The following is a 15864-nucleotide window of genomic DNA, read 5'->3' on the forward strand; positions in this document are numbered from 1 at the left end:
AGGTTTTCTAAAAGTTATATGGGATGCAACAGTCTTCAATATTATGAAAACGACACACAAATGGTATTATGAATTGTTATCTGAAAAGAGTCATGAAAATTTATTTGAATAAACAGATGAGGCGTGGCAAGCTGAATAAGGGACCCCAAAGGTGTTCCAAGTCCCAATCCTGGAATTTGTGAATGCATTACCTTACATGGCAAAAAGGACTCTGCAGATGTGATCAAGGATTTTGAGATGGTGAAATTATCCCGAATTATCTGGATACCATGATGTAATCACTAGGGTCTTATAAGAGGCAGGCAGGAGGGTCAGAGTCAGAGAGGGAGAAATGGGAGGATGGGAAGATGAGCCAAGGAATACAGGCAGCCTCTAGAAGCTAGAAAAGGCAAGGAAACACATTGTCCCTTAGGACAAACAAGATAATAAGTTTGTGTTGTTTTAAGCCACTAAGTTTGTGGGAATTTATTAGAGCAGCAACAGGAAACTAATACAGATGACAGAGCTAGAGGAGGCAAGCAGCATGAAACAGTCCTAGACAGAAACAAAGGGAAGTGGTTTTCTATTAATTACACTCTGTCACTTGTCGTCTTGAATTTTCTTTACAGTTAAAAGTGATTTCCTCTGATACATTTAATGTCTATTGGCTTACATGTCAAATGGAAGTGACAATTTTATTACATTTACCTGAGAGATTATGTCAGAGAAACTAAATCAAATGAGACAATAAATGTAATGTGCTTAGGAAAATGCCAGACACACAGTAGGTGTGCATTAAATGTTAGTTTCCTCCTCTTGCCTCAGAGATCTTGGATCTTCAGGAATGAAAGTATAATACATAGACATGTTGGTGTCATCTTTGAAGTTCGTTCCTTTATCATGAAGCTGTTCTTTTTCTAGCTTCACTGAGATTTAATTGACATATAGCATTGTGTAAGCTTAAAGTGTACAATGTGATGATTTGATACCTGTATATATTGTGAAATAATGACCACAACAGGGTTAGTTAGCACTTCTATCACCTCACATAACTACATTTTCATGTGTGAGAACATTTGAGATTTACTCTCTTAGCAACTTTCAAGTATACAATAGTCTTGTTAACTGTACTCACTATGCTGTATATCAGATCCCCAGAACTTACTCACCTTGTAACTGAAAGTGTGTACCCTTTGACCAACCTCTCCCCATTTCCCCATCCCCAAGCAGTTTTATTGTATGACTTGAGTGTACTAAAACTTCAATTTAGCACATGAATAAATAAAAAGATGTAGTTAGCTAGTATTATTGGAAAACACAAGGCAATTAAAGGGTCAATCTGAAACACATAAGAATAGGATGAAATTTATTTTTGACTTAGTTGCCAGAATTAAATCATAGATGTGCATAATTTCTTTTCATTTGGAATTTTTAAGCGCTTATTCTTAGCAGTGCTTTAATATTAATTTCATGCTAAATGAATCATTATGAAACACGAGGAAAATTATTTTTAAGCCATGTGTTCATTTAAAAATGTAAGTTATACTTTTTTGGGCGATAAAAATGTGCTCTATTAGTTACAACATACTGCAGTTGGTGGGAATGCATACTCTAAATAGGAATGCATTTTTTACTGAACTAAAGAAAATCAGACTAAAACTGCCTTAATATATTTTTTTGAAACAGAGTGTCTCATTGCTCAATGAAAAAGGCCAGATTTTGTTTTCTGGGAATTCTGTTTCAGATATTGCACAATGACAGAGTTGTTTCTCCATGCTACAACGTCCACAGAATTCTAGTAAGTGGGTAAGAGTCTCCTGACTCACGTCCCTTGGTATGGGTTAGTTCCCCTCACCCCGCTTCCCCTTTTTAATGAAACTTGCTTCTCTCTTGAGTTCATCTCATTTCAACAACTATGTATGTATCTATCTATGCTGCTGGAACACAGGATGTTGATTAACTAAAGATTCCCTTCACTAAACTAAGCTTCACAGGAGCTGAGAATATTTTTTTCCTTTTTTACCACAGTAACCCCAGACCCTACCATAGTGCCTCAGCTGAGTTCAGCTGCTAGCAACAGAGATCTAAAATAATAGTAGTCGAAACAAAACAGATCTTTTTTTTTTAAAAGATTGACACCTGAGCTAACATCTGTTGCCAATCTTCTTTTTTTTTTTCTTCTTCTCCCCAGGGCCCCCCAGTACATCGTTGTAGGTCCTTCTGGCTTTGCTACATGGGATGCTGCCTCAGCATGGCTTGATAAGCAGTGCTAGGTCCACGTCCAGGATCTAAACTGGTGAAACCCTGGGCTGCCAAAGCAGAGCGCAGGAACTTAACCACTCAGCCACAGGGCCAGCCCTCATTTATTGACTCCCATGATTACTAAGGACCCAAAGTCCTTCTATTTCTTTTGCTCTGCCATCCCTATTCCATAACCATCATCCTTGAGAGTATCTTATCGTCCAGGATGACTGGAACTCCAGCCATCCTGCCCTTACACTAGGTAGGAAGCAGGAGAAAGAGGGAAAGGCTGAAAAACTCCTTGTCTATTGTCTTTCTACCTTTTAACAAGACTTTTTGAAAGTCCCACCCAAGAGCTTCCACTTATCTCTCACTGGCTGCAACTTAGTGACATGGCCACCCCTAATAGCAAGGAAGTCTGGGAAATGTAGTCTTCTTTTATTATTATTATTATTTATTTTTTAAAGATTGGCACCTGGGCTAACAACTGTTGCCAATTTTTTTTTCTGCTTTCTCTCCCCAAACCACCCCCCCCCCACCCCCCGTACATAGTTGTATATCTTAGTTGCAGGTCCTTCTAGTTGAGGGATGTGGGACACCGCCTCTACGTGGCCTGACGAGTGGTGCCATGTCCACGCCCAGGATCCGAACCCTGGGCCGCCGCAGCAGAGCGCGCGAACTTAACCACTCGGCCACGGAGCCGGCCCCGAAATGTAGTCTTTTTTTTTATTGGGCACATTGACATGCTAAGTAAAAGCAGTGTTCTCACACTAACGAGAGGGGAAGTGGTAAAATGAGACTAATAAGGACAATGATGAGTTTTTTGTGGAGCAAAATTTATTCAATTTACAAGACTGTTCTTAGAGACTTCTCTACCATCTTTTCTTAAAGTTAAAAAAACTTTTTTTTTGAGTGGGAGGAAGATTGGCCCTGAGCTAACATCTCTGCCAATCTTGCTCTATTTTGTATGTGGGATGCCGCCACAGTAGGGCTTGATGAGCAGTGTATAGGTCGGTGCCCAGGATCTGAACCTGCGAACCCTGGGCCACGGAAGCAGAGTGTGTGAACTTAACCACTACGCCACTGGGCAGGCCCCAAGTTAAAAATGTTTTGAAAAAAATTGAAGTGATGGTAGATTTCTTTACTCCTCAAGTCTTTAATTGACCAAATAAGAAGTCGGTAACTCTGTTAGTCCTCTGATACTATTGACATTTTACTGGCCCAAGGCATCCACAATCTAGGGAACTCCTGGACTATATAAATGACCTGTAAGATTTTCCCCAACTCCAGGTTACTCAGATGGATCTGTGTCTTCAACACAGCCTGTATGTTTCATGCCTTCGGGTAGACAGCCATTGATTAATTTATCAATTAGGCTCAGCCAAAGTACTACTGCCCAGTGAGGTAAAGAAGAGCTGCCCCCTCCAGGGCCTTAGTCAGTGCTTGCTTTGCAGTGAGGGAGGGAAACTCACTGATGTCCGGACAGGTAAAGAGGTGACTGTTGTGAGGATATGGGAGAATCTCATGGACAACTAAGAACAAAAAATAAGCATAGTTGGTTTGCCTTAAAACTGGGCTTAAAAATAGAAAGTTGGGAATGGCAGCTACTCTCTGTCCCTCATGGAATAACATGGCCTTTCAACTTCTTTTTTGCTTTTCTCTGCCAACCACCTTTCTTTGCTACTTATCTTTTTTCTTCCCCTAGTAACTGTGGTTGGCATGGGGTTTGGATCCTGTGGTGTAGACATGGTACAATCTCTGTGTTGCAATTCCAAAACTCCCCAACAACAGCTTGACTGGTTCAGCAAGGGTCAGTTACCATTCCTAGCTCAAGTAGCTGTGGCAGGGAGTAGGGTGATTAGTACAAACATGTCTTCCTAAGGTGCATTCTTTCAGCAGAGCCTAGGGAGTGAGCACAATGGGGGGGAGGGGCGGTACTAGGTAACAGTTATAATATATTTCCCTTTTTCCATTAATTTCCACCTCTGGCAGCCTTCTGCTTCCTGATTTCTGGTGCTTGCCCCGTATCAGCGTGGCAGATAAAAGACTTTCCCTGTTACTAGCACCACTTCTTGAAGCATTTATGCACAAACATTATTTTTGTTTTTTCTCCAATTCAACATAGATTTCCTCAATCAGAATGTTTTAAGAGAAAAGCAATGTTGTGATTAACATGCATGAACCTCTGGGGTCACATCACTCCCCACCCGACTTCTACCCCACCAAGACCTGGGACATGGTCTGGTACCCAGCCTGGGGCATGAGCAAGAGCGTAGCTAGTGGTAAGAAGCACAAGCACCAGTCAGTGCACCTGGATTTGAAGGTACAACATGTCAGCAGTAAAGATCGCTCAGTGCATCAGTTTCTATAGCTGTGAAACTGGAACGTTACCTACCACATAAGATCACATAAGAATTAGATTATTTTCTAATCAGGCCAAGGAATCAGCCCAGTGCCTGGGACTTCATAAACACTCATTGAATATTCACAGTTGAGATAGCAGAGGCAACTATCAGAGCCATGGACAAGACAGTGTTGAGTGTTAGGGCGTCAAATGAGAGCTGGAAACTAGGTGGGTGTCTGGTCTAATTCTGATAATATGAGTCTTACTACAATGGTCAGAATCTAAGACAGTTCATTTTGTTTGTTGAATTTTGAAGGAAGATTTGATAATGTCAGGAACTTTGCAGCCCTCAGCTGTGGTGTTTTCCCCTCTGGAATGTAAAGATTTTAATGGATGGAATCCATTAGAATGATCCTAATTCCAATTATTTCTAAGGACGAAATAATTTCCACCTACAGAAGCCATTTTTCATTTTTGCCACATTATTAAGTGTGAGTGGACTCTGTACTATAACCAAAACTTTATCTAGAGGCGCACACTTTTTTATGAGCCAATTAAAAATAGGATTCCTATCTAACCATTTGTTTCTCAGGAAACTTTTGAGGCATTTTACAAAGTGATCATCTCATTACTGCTTCAAGTATTAGGATAGTGGCATACATATGGATGCCAAATAAGATGAGTCTATAGGTCCCCATAAATATACATTTGGATGTTACCCATATAGGTCTAAATTAGGCCTAAATATGATGTCCTTTCACCCACTCTAAAGTTGCACGAGCCTAGCAACTCCATTAACCACTGAATTAAAAAGGCACAATACTGCAATATGCCAACACCTCACTTACCAATACTAAGAACACCAGATATGATTTTTCAGCAAATATGTAAAGGAATCTGAGAACCAAAATAGGTTTTTTCTCTAAAGAAATACAGGGTTTAACTGCCTCCTTTGCTGGTAAATCCAAGACTTAAATATGAACTTGCTCACATTTGTCGCCACAAACACAACGACTTTCTTCCTATGGCCAAGGTGCCACGATGAGCGTCACTCGGCCTACTGCTCTCCACACAGCCTCTGCTTTGGATTTACCCACCGTGAACCATGCACACATCAAAACAGCAGACTCCTTCAGCTAGAAGGGAATACTTTCAAGAATGGATTTAACACTTGATTCCCTAACACAGTTGCAGATCCTGCCAATGTCTCAAATTCTAGATCGGTTCCCTTCTCTATCTCCCTGTAAATGAAAAACAATTGTCGCTACCACTAACCTACACACTAACCTTGTCACTTACAAGCTGCATAACCTTGGTAAACTTCCTAACGTCCGAATTCAAATTTTTCTTTGGCAACAAGAGTATTCCTTCATTATAGAAGGCTGAGAGTCTGAATATTATCACTTGCCGACACTGCCTTGTAGTATCTTCTAAAGCACCCGTGAAGATGTAGTTTCATCACGAAGCATTGACTTAAAAAAGTTTTAAAGCTTACGTTTAGGTTCCTCAGATTATTACTGTTGACAATTTAAATGTCTATGAAAAACCTTCATTCACTACGAAGTGTAAGAATTAAAAACCCCCCACCAAGACAAGCTAGTACTATCGACACGAATAGAGGCTTATAGCACACGCCGCTTTCCAGTGAACGAAGCGGTGCGCGCAGCGCGCTGAACCGGGGAGACCACCGCCCGCACACCGCGGGACACGCGCCGCTCGCGCCACCGCAGCGGGAAATTCCTATTCCAGGCCCGGCTTAGGTCTCACCCCCGCGACAAACACTCAATTTTTCTTAAAAAAAAAAAAAAAAGTCCAAATCTCGAAACAACTGGTCAACAGACGGATTAAACAGCCGGGCCTTCTCCCCCGACCCCGCGCGGTCGGGACGCCCCGCCCGGAGCCGCCCGCCGGCCCCGCCCTCCCCGCGCGCCGCGGATTCGCCCGGATTTTCCCGCGCCGCCACGGGGCGCGGGGCAGCCCGCCTGGCCCCAGGGTGCACTGCGGCCACGTGCGCGCGCGCGCCTCCACTGCCGAGCGACTGCGGGAAAATTCCAAAAGTCGAAACAAAACAGAAAAGCAATACGAGGCAAAGCCAGATTTTCAAGCCACAGAACCCCGGCGGTGGCGCCCTTTCCGCCACCGCCCAAACTGCTGAAGCAGCTCTGGCGCGGACCACCCGGTAAGAGAGAGGCCGCAGAAGGAGCGCGCGGGCGGCCGCTTCCCCGGGGTCTGGTCGACACGTCAGCCCGGGGACGGCGGTGGGGGCGGGGCGGGAAGACTCGCGAGAACGGCTCCGCGCCCCGCGCCTCTAGGTGGGCGAGCGAGGCCCCGCCGCGGGTAGGAGCTGAGGACGGAGGTGGGGCGGGGCCGGCCTCGGGGGTGGAGCTGGCGGAGGGTCACGCGGCAGGGGGCCCCGGAGAGCTGGGCGCGGGCGCTGGCGCTGGGCGTTTTGGTTCTTCTGGTTCGTGGAGCGCAGGCAGCTACGTCTTCTTAAGAGGCCAGGAGCGAAGCGCTTCCTCGGCCCGGGCCCGGAGGAGCTGGAGAAGCTCGCTTCGTCTCGCCCGTCCCCTCCAGAGCTGGCCGCGCTCCCGCCCCCGCCGCCTCAGGGCGCGGCTGTTGAAGCCCAGCCCTCCAGGTTCCTTCTTCCCGGGGTGGAGGGTGCGGATGGGCGAGCGTCTCCCCGCGACGCTTTCTTTGAACGCCAGGCGAAATCCCGTCCAAAGCCCTTGAGAGATTTTTTTGGGGTGGTGTTTATTTGTTTGCTTTTTTTTTTTTTTTTTAACATGGGTGCGTTTACAACCGTGAACCCCCTGTGGTCATGTTGTATGGGCTAGAGGTCTGGAGGAGGAAAAAGATTTGGTTTTTGAAACATGAGAAATTTGGGACCAGAATTTTAAGGAAGAGAGGCCGAGGAGTTTTCCAGCAGAGACTTGTCTGTTGTCTGTGCTTTTTCCGAATCCGAAACTGTTGGAAAGCTCTGGGGCTCCGGGGTTCATTGTAACTAACCTGTGTCCCATTTAATGCCTCTTAACTGTGATGTGACAAGGAGGGCATTTTGGGGCCACCCAACTTCAGCTATTTGTGGATGTCACTCACCTTCACTGATGTGCAGCTCAGAGCATTTTTCCATTACTCCCCTCAAGAGGGGAGGAAAGATTGTTACAAATGGTAGAATTCATACCATGTGTTGGGATCATTTATTACATAAGCTTAGATAGAAAACATGTTCATTGTGACTTTGTCCATTAAACTTAAATCAAATTGATGTTTCAATCTAATGTACTGTGCCAGATTCACGTGGAAATAAGCACTCATATACATTACTCATACATGTGTACAAGAAAGACTTCATCAAAAAAGAATTTGCTTTCCCTGGTTATCAAAGGCCTCTTTTCTCAAAGTTAGATCCTGCTTCTTTAGAATTGAACTAATTATACTTTAGTATAGTATGCATTTTAATTCTTGTTTTAAATATTGAGTTATATTCCTCTTGATTTCTTGAAAAACATTTTAATAAGAGTCCGGAAAAGAAAGGCAAACTCTATATTGGAATTTTTTGTTCTGTTCTCTGATGAAAACCATTACCTTGATTGATTGGCTGGGTGTGGAAGATGTGTTGCTTCATGTATGCGAAACTGTGCATGTACGTTTTAAAATAAATGGTATTTTAAACCAGTTCCGTATTTCAGCAGGTAGTTCCACTAACAATTATACAAATTTTGTATTTATGAAAACCAGCTACAGGGAGGCCAGCTTGGCTGGTGGAAGGTTGGGTTGAGTACCTAGGCCCCAGAGTGCATCAGAGAAATCTCAGGTGTGGCAGATCCAAGGTTGGTAGTGGTGGAACCTCAAATAAAGCTCAAAATCAGCACCAAATGGAAGTATAAAATTTTATTTTAGGCTGGGGTGTGTGTATTCTCTGTTATTGTTTATGGATCCTGAATCATTGACTTTTTAATATGAAAGAACACGTGGGGCTGGCCCCATGGCCGAGTGGTTGGGTTCGCGTGCTCCGCTGCAGGCGGCCCAGTGTTTCGTTGGTTCGAACAATGGCACTGCTCATCAAACCACGCTGAGGCAGTGTCCCACATGCCACAACTAGAAGGACCCACAACGAAGAATATACAACTATGTACTGGGGGGCTTTGGGGATAAAAAGGAAAAAATAAAATCTTTAAAAAAAAAAAGAACACGTGTAGGTGAAGTACATTGAGTTTGCAGTGTTTTAATAAAAGTGTAGTAGAAAGAAGGAAAAACTTAAAAATTCATCAGAAAAATTAGATAATGCAAATCTTGAGCATTTTATTTACTAAATATCAGACCTTTTTTTGGACTCAGTTTGGAGAAACCTCGCAAAGTTATCTGGTCCATTCTCTTAGGCTTTTTGTAGACTGCTGGGTATGTAGAAATCATTTCTTTGTTGAGATCTCTAATATAGGAACATCCATAATCTTCCTGATACCTTTCTCTAGTTACAATAAAGCAGATTTGTATGGAAATCACCTTTATGAAACTATATACCCTGAATTAAGTGATTCTTAGTAAATTTAGTAGATTTTGGAATTGTGCAGTGATAATCACAATTCAATTTTAGAACATTTGTGTCACCCTAACGAGTTTGCACTTCCAGGTTTGTAGTTAATCCTAGCTCTGGGTTTCAGCCTCAGGCAACCATTGATTTGCTTTCTCTCTCTATAGATTAGCTTTTTCTGGACATTTCATATAAATGGATTCATAAACAAATGCTGTCTGTGTCTGATTTCTTTCACTTAGTGTAATGTTTCTGAGATTCATCCATTTGTAGCATGTGTCAGTAGTATGTTTCAGTTTGTCTCTGAATAGTATCCCGTTGTATGGATATACCACATTTCATTTATCCCTTCATCAGTTGATAGACACTTGATTTGCTGTTTTTTTTTTTTTAAAGATTTTATTTTTCCTTTTTCTCCTAAAGCCTCCTGGTACATAGTTGTGTATTTTTAGTTGTGGGTCCTTCTAGTTGTGGTATGTGGGATGCTGCCCCAGCATGGCTTGATGAGCAGAGACACGTCTGCACCCATCTTTTTGTATGTGGATGTCCAGTTGTCCCAGGACTATTTTTGGCAAAAAAAATTGTCCTTTCCCCCCACTTAATTGCCTTGACACTTTTGTCAAAAATCACTTGACCATAAATTATTTCTAAACTCTCATTTCTGCTTCAGGGATCTGTATGCCTGTTCTCATACCAGCGCCACGCTGTCTTGATATGGTAGTTTTATAGTAAATTTTGAAATTGGGCAATATAAGTCTTCTAGTGTTTTTCTTTTTTTTTTATAATTGTTTTGGTTATTCTGGATTCTTTAATTTCTGTATTAATTTTAGTATTAGCTTGTCATTTTTTTCCAAAAAACCTGCTGTGATGGATTTCGAGAGAAACTGCATCAACTCTAGATCTGTTTGGGGGGAACTGCCATCTTAACATGAACATAAATGTCTTTCTGTTTGTTTGGATCTTTAATTTCTCTCAGCGGTGTTTTGTAATTTTCAGTGTACAAATGTTGCCCTTCTTTTTCAGCTTTATTTTGAAGAGTTTCATTTTCAATATCTATTGGGTCAGTAATTATGGCCCCTGTTCCCTTTCTGATTTTGGCAATTTATGTCTTCTCTCTTTTTTTCATTGATCAATGTAGCTAAATGTTTGTTAAGTTTGTTTATTTTTTCAAATAACGAACTTTTTCTTTCATTGATTTTACCATTTCTCTGTTTCCTATTTAATCAATTCCCGCTCTAATCTTTACTATATCTGTCCATCTGCTTGCTATGCGTTTATTTGCTCTTCTTTTTCTACTTTCTTAAGGTAGAATCTTAGGTTACTGATTTGAGACCATTATTCTTTTCTAATGCAGTTGTTCAAAGTTAGAAGTTTCTGTTTAAACACTGCTTAAGCAGCATCCCACAAATTTTGATATGTTGTGTTTCATTTTCATACAGTTCAAGATATTTTCTGATTTTCTTTGTGATTTCTTTTTTGACCCATTGGCTACCTAACAAGATAGAGCTGTCCTTACAAGTAAACAAGTTTTTACTCTTTCCCAAAATGAGCAGATGCACAATCCCAAGAGCCATTTATTTCTGACTGTATTACTTTTCAAAATCATCCATAGTCCCACTGAATATTCCGTTGCCTGAAGACTAAATTGTAAAGTTAACTTCCAACAACTTGTATATAAAATGAAAGTGGGAATGAGAGAGAAGAAAATTTGCTAACATACATAAATACATACATATAATAAGCATATATAAAGACTACTACAGTCCTTGTTCCTGTAGTTGTCCACAAGGCCGTAATTGACATTTATGGCTTCTTTCCACTACCTGTTCTGTATTTCCTCTGCCCTCCGCTGAAGCCTTAGATGGTTGTTTTTTTTACCTGGTGAGTGATCAAACCTTTATTCCTGAAAGATCTGAGCTCTAGAGCCTTCTCTTTCTCCGATTCCTCTCAAGGCAGCTTTACATGTGACTCTATAGGTGGGTCAAAGTAGCATATGCCAATGTGGAATGTGTTGCCTCCAAAATTCAAAAAGGCCCACCCCAGTGTTGTGCTTCTTTGCCTGGTAGATGGTGCACTGTGGAAAACTTATATTCATCTGGAGGCTATCTCAACATGCACCAGACCAGGAATCAGCAAACTATGACCTGTAGGCCAAATCTGGCTAGCTGTCTGTTTTTGTGTGACCTGTGAGGTAAGAATGTTTTTTATATTTTCGAGTGTTTGGGGGAAAAAAAGAGACAATATATTGCCCTAAAGCCAGAATATTTACTCTGTGGACCTTTACAGAAGTTTGCTAACTTCTGTTCCAAATGATTAAACCCCAGGAAGTTCACTGAGATTGGGAGCCCATGAATTTGTGGGGTCTGTCTTCCATCCATTTGTTGGCATGTGTCTTACGGAGGCATCTGAAGTACTTCTACTTCTTGTTCCTCAGGTCCAGTCAGCACCCTGTTGTCCACGTAGTAGACCAGTGTGGTACTTTGTGTTATGTCAAGGCGAGGCTCTCCAGCTCTTGCAGCCCACACTGCTTCCCCAGTGCCCAGCTCCTGCAGCTGGAGTGGCTCCTCTAGCGTGCGGCAGCTTCAACGTGGGTCTCCTGGGTGCTCACCTCTCCTACAGTGCCAGACCCCTGGGTGCTCGGGGCTCTTCCAGCACCTGTTCCTGTCGTGTGCTGTGCCAGTAGCACCCAGCTGCCAACAGTTTACCCCAGCACCTCCACTGGTGATTTTGTGACAGAGTGCCTCTAGTGAGACACCTACTTGTGAACAGCTCGTCATGGTGTCCTACAGGGTGGGTTTCCAACAGGTTCTACTGGGGTAGCACGCACAGTGACTTCGCTGCCATTCAGTGAGCCATGCCTCTGCCCTCTCCAACGTGGTCTGGATCCCATTTTGGGAGGAAAAGAGCGTGCTCGTCCTTGGGCACTGTATCTTAGCCTGAGGAGTAGTGGGTGAACCTTAGTTCTGCCATCCCTATATTATTTAGTTCCCTTTACTTCTGACTAGCCAGTCTCTTGTTCCTCTCATTCTTTGTTATAGTGAATATTCTTTATATTTGTATAAATATATTCAAACCGTATTCAAATTACTGTGTGGTTTCTCTGTCCTGATTAGACCCAGACTGATCCATCACCTTTGCTTCCAGCTTCCTCAAGAAATAGTGAATGGTGGGAGTGTTTAGCCTATTCATTTTCTTGAATTGTGAGTAAAACCTAGAGTTACTGACAATTCTTATGTGACAAAAGGTAGGTTTTGGTGAGAATATGTCAGGCTTTCGGATAGTGATGAATTGGGTTTTATATCTCCTTTATTCCTTCCTAAGCCTTTGAAAATTAGAAACAATACAGGTACCACAGGAAGTGTAGTTAGGGAGTAAGGAGGGGAGAGGGAGGGGAAAGAAATTAAGCCATGGTCAGCATTGTGGTGTCCACTGGGCAGGACCCCCAGATGACATGATTTGACATCTGTCTGATTATGCTTCTCATTACCTTTTACCCCCAGGTTTTCATTTTTCAGATTTCTGGGATTGTTTTTTTTCATTTTCCTCTAGAGGCCCAATGCTGATTTTGTAATAGACAATATATATGTCATACACACATTTTATTTAAATTTAATCTATTTTTAGCAGAATCTGAGATCTGGGATTTGGTACTCTGGTGACTACCCGTAAGACAGTTTGAGACTGCTGTTTTTCACACACACACAAAATGGTTCAGGGCAGGCCTTGTCTAAGAATATGAATTTGGCTCTGTGATCTCTTACCTGGTCAGGATTGAAGGTGCAGAATTGTTAACCTGTTTTGCTTCTGTTTTAGGAATTTGGAGGTGCTATTTGCCTTAATGACTTCCAGCATCCTCCTGGGGCTGGTTCCTTTTCATTGTTGTTTTGTTGTTTATTTAAAGCAATCCCATTATCCTTGTACTTAACGCTAACCCTGTCTCTTTGATTCTGCTTTGTACATTCATGTGCTGGTCTCATAGATTTCCTTCTCAACTTCTGATTCCTTGATGGTCATTTCTGGTTATGAATAATGGCGTTTCCTCTGTCCTTATTCATTCTAGCTCATACTATTGTCTTGTGTGTGTTTGCCTTATTTCCATAACTCTTGGCCAGCTTCTTCAGGATTGTTGGCCTTTGCTGGGTGCCTACCCAGCATCCTCTCCTCCTTTCCTCCTTTCTAACAGGGCCTAGATTCTCTTTCAGTAGTCACCATTGTATAGACTTCAGGGAGCATTGATCTCACATCTAGCTTCTGTGGTGGACTCTGATTGGCTTAAAACAGTCATTCTTAAAATTAGGCAATAAAATTTGCACAGTCACAGTCATTGGTTAGGGCATGGCATAAGCTTAAGCAAGTGCAGTCTGAATCTTATGAAGTCTCTTACTTGGGATGTTAGAATAGAAGTGTATCCTCTCTTTTTGGGTGGTATGGTGTGTAATGTGACTCCTGTAATGACTGAGCTATTTTGCTCTCATGAGGGGAGCAGGACAGAGAGATGAATCAACTGTGAAGTCTGGCCTATCTTTAGGCCTGCCAGTTCCTTGAACCGATAAACTCCTTTTATTTTTTTAGCAGATTTGATTGGTGTGGCAGACACATTAATTGCTTACTAAATATCTCTATCCTCCCTAACCTTTCCCAGTTCACTTGCAGCTAGGTAGGGCCATGTGATAGTTCTAGCCAGTAGGTTTTAAGCAGGTACTTCCAGGTAGAAACATTTAGTAGTAGATTCATGACCTTCTGATTATGGGGGCCAGGTGCTGAGATGTCAGAGCACCCATCATCGTGGATCCATGAGTGGGCAACCCCTCTCCTGCCTTCCCCCACCCACGCATACGTTGAACATAGAGCATGAGCAGAAAGTTAACACAGCATAATTTAGCCTGTCTCTTGATGAGGAGCTGGGTTTCAGTGACTAGAAATCAGCAGCATCCTAGAATAATTCCTAGTGTATGTGGTGTACACAATGCATGCAGATCACACACTCTGATTAATTGGTAAGACTTACACTTTCCTGGGGCTGGCCCCGTGGCCGAGTGGTTAAGTTCGCGCGCTCCACTGCAGGCGGCCCAGTGTTTCGTTGGTTCGAATCCTGGGCGCGGACATGGCACTGCTCATCAGACCACGCTGAGGCAGCGTCCCACATGCCACAACTAGAAGGACCCACAACGAAGAATATACAACTATGTACTGGGGGGCTTTGGGGAGAAAAAGGAAAAAATAAAATCTTTAAAAAAAAAAAAAAAAAAAAAAAAAAGACTTACACTTTCCTGAAGGAATCATTTGTTCTTAGCCCTGGCTTTCTGAACTTGGGGTACCCAAACATGACCTTGTCCAGCATGGATTATGATGATTCCTTAGCCTATCCCTGCAGATGGGAGTTTGTAATAAAAGGCTATTAGAATGTATATTTGGACATGTCCAATTTCTAGTGAGATCTAATTTCTGCTTTTATTTGAAGCTGTTAGCTATGTTAGCTACGTATCTGTAATTATAGGCCTTGAGAGTGAGTAAGCCTGTATTAGTGGTGTAAAAGCAAGACATTTTATTTATCAAATAGTATTTTCTGCACTATTTGGCACTCAGAAGAATCTCCTGTTTCTGATTCTGGTCCGTGTTATTGGATTTCTTGGTCATTACACTAAAAACAATTGGCAAAGCTAATGAAAGTTTTGGTTACTAAGTATTTTGACGAATCAGTATTTTTTTTGAAACTATGCAGCCAATTTTAGCAATAACAAACATAAAAACGTTTTTATATGAAATGCTGTAATAAGATTGATTTTATTTTAAAACTAGTTATAAGTTAAGATAAGTGCAGTGGAAAATGTCTTGAATTTTGGTAGTGACATTCCTTTGGAGGTATTAAAAGCCAGAAATTTATTTCATTACATGAAAATTTCTGGTATCTCCATTTAGTTCCACAAGTGTGTGCTGTACACATCTAATGTATGCCTAACACTGTACTAAGTCCTTTTAGTTTTAAAATAATTTGTCTAATTTGTTTAATTTTAAAATAATTTGAGTTTTTAAAGAATTATCTTCTTGAGACAAAATGGTGAAAATGGGATAAGTCTTTGAAAATATTCTTATGCTTGAGCAGAACCATCTTTGGTTACATTGTTCTGTGGCCACAGTGGCTATGACTAGCTGAATTTACATTAGTTATTTTTAAAAACATTTTAATTGAGTTATTATTGATATACAGTTAGCTGCACATATGTCAAAACACATCAAATTGTATGTGAATATGAATATGTCCCTTGAAACCGTCACCACAACTAAGGTAACGAACACGTATATCACCCCCACAAATTTCCTGGTACCCTTATGTCATCCTCCTTCTTATTCCACTCCACCCTGCCCCTCTTTCCCGGGCAATCATTAATCTGCTTTCTATTATTATAAATTAGTTACATTTTCTAAAATTTTGTACAAATGGAATCGACAGTATGTACTCTTTTGTCTTTTTTCACTTAGCACAATTGTTTTGCGAGTTGGCCATGCTGTGGCGTGTATTAACAGTTCATTTCTTTTTATTGCTGAGTATTAGTTCATTGTTTGGATATAGCACAGTTTATCTTTCAAGATAGTTTTTTCTATGCACATAAAACTTATGAATATTTATATACAACTCTTTGTATGAACATATGCTTTCATTTCTCTTGGGTAAAAATCTAGGAGTGGAAGGGCAAGATTGCAGGGTAGATGAAAGTTTAACTTTTTAAGAAATTCCGAAACTATTTTCAAAAGCGATTGTACCATTTTG

General features: G+C 41.6%; 1 protein-coding gene across 11 annotated transcripts in view; it reads left to right on the plus strand.

Annotated features, from left to right (window-relative positions):
* Positions 1-6494: 6494 nt before the first annotated feature.
* FANCC (FA complementation group C) overlaps positions 6495-15864 on the plus strand; it is a 244063-nt gene continuing 234693 nt past the window's right edge. For 2 of the 11 annotated variants that reach the window (XM_070589945.1, XM_070589950.1), the window contains exon 1: positions 6560-6743. The gene's annotated coding sequence lies outside the window, so the exon portion shown is untranslated. Of the gene's footprint in view, positions 6744-6826; positions 6902-11161; positions 11287-15864 lie in introns of those variants that run through there. The other 9 variants (XM_070589946.1, XM_070589942.1, XM_070589952.1 and 6 more) reach the window with 9 other exon arrangements.

The sequence above is a fragment of the Equus przewalskii genome, chromosome 22, assembly GCF_037783145.1.
Source record: "Equus przewalskii isolate Varuska chromosome 22, EquPr2, whole genome shotgun sequence".
NCBI classification, from domain to species: Eukaryota; Metazoa; Chordata; class Mammalia; order Perissodactyla; family Equidae; genus Equus; species Equus przewalskii.